This window comes from Lycium ferocissimum, chromosome 4 (assembly GCF_029784015.1).
Source record: "Lycium ferocissimum isolate CSIRO_LF1 chromosome 4, AGI_CSIRO_Lferr_CH_V1, whole genome shotgun sequence".
Lineage (NCBI taxonomy): Eukaryota > Viridiplantae > Streptophyta > Magnoliopsida > Solanales > Solanaceae > Lycium > Lycium ferocissimum.
In genome coordinates, this window is record NC_081345.1 from 34,051,132 (window position 1) to 34,052,713 (window position 1,582).

Below are 1,582 nucleotides of genomic sequence, written 5' to 3' on the forward strand. Positions count from 1 at the left end.
TATCCTTGAAAGAAAATCGTAGTTGAATTTTTTTCCCTTTTCAATGTATATGAAGTTGGATATTAAGTGATTGTTAGACAAACAACCTAAACCACAAACTGGAAAAGAAAACAAATTAATGAGTCATAATTGGAATTGAAGAACAAGGAAAGATCACAAATCACAATATATTTGAGGTTAGATTTCTCATATGATCACGCAACTAATCGTTATTAGAATGCTTTTTCAACATAATAATTGACTTTCTGTTGGTATACATTGATTTAATATTCTGACCAAGCAATAAAAGTGAAAAAAGAATCAGTTGCTACTTGTTAGGTGTAAAAGACATATTCCACTTCTGATCGTCTTAAATCCATTTGTCATGTCATTTTTCGCATCAAGTCCTATTACTTAAAACAAAATGAAAGATAAAATCTTTTGACTTGAAGGAAAGAAGAAAAAGAGAAAGACGGAAAAAGAAAGATAAAATCTTTTGACTTTAAGGAGAGAAAGACGGAAAAAGAAAGGGGCATTCCGAGAATCGAACTCGGGACCTCTCGCACCCAAAGCGAGAATCATACCACTAGACCAAATGCCCAGTTACGTAATTTATGTTTGTGAGTCAAAGTTGATTTCCATATTGCACGGTTTATTGGTGTTTGGAGATAATTTTGTTCGGATTTGGAAAAACTAGTATTTGTTGTTAAGTTGTAAAAAGATATTTGAAAGTTGAAGTTGTGCTCGAACATGAAAACATAATTGATGTTTAGTGAGTGAAATATTAAAAAAACTCCTAACACCTACTTTTGGATTTGATGCGGAGACAACATTGGATGAAAAGTTGGTAGACTTTGTGACTTGTAGAAGATTATAACATCTACGGTTAAAAAAAAAAAAAAGAAGGGAAATTGACCTAATAATACCTATTTAAGACTTACATAAAACATAGGATATTTTTTTTCTTATTTACAAAACATACTAACAAAAGTTAGATTATGCATTTTTTGGGATACCCACGATTTTAGGCTTTTTTTTAGGGACGAAAATCCGATTTTAAATGTGGACTTAATTTAGGATACTTATATTCAACTTTTCTTCTTTTAAAAATATTTCTCTCTCTTTCTCCCCCGTCATGATAGACAAAAAAATACTTTCTCATCATCTATAGATACTTGATCGATTTTACACAATTTATATGTACTTTATCATAATCACAATATACAAACAACTTTTATACATATTTCATACGTAGAAATTATAATGAATTTATACATATGCCTATACAAAAATTAATATATATTTATTTTCCGGTGTATGAACTTTGATAATCGTTTCAGATTAATTACAATTTTATTATACATATTTTTCAAAATGTATACATACTTTGATTAGATTTTATACAATTTATATGTACTTTATAATAATCAAAATACACATACAATTTTTATACATATTTCATATATATAAATTATAAGAATCTATACAGTTATACATATTGCATATGAAAATTATACATATATGTTTTTTGGTGTATGAACTTTGTCCATAAAAATTACCAACTATAATGGACTTTTTTAGTAAAAGTTGAAAAAAATTAGGT

The 1,582-nt window shown here is 27.6% G+C and overlaps 1 non-coding gene across 1 annotated transcript; it reads right to left on the reverse strand.

Moving 5' to 3' along the window:
- Positions 1-508: 508 nt before the first annotated feature.
- TRNAP-UGG (transfer RNA proline (anticodon UGG)) lies at positions 509-580 on the reverse strand. The gene has a single exon. It is a non-coding gene; the product is annotated as a tRNA-Pro (tRNA).
- Between the last annotated feature and the right edge of the window lie 1,002 nt (positions 581-1,582).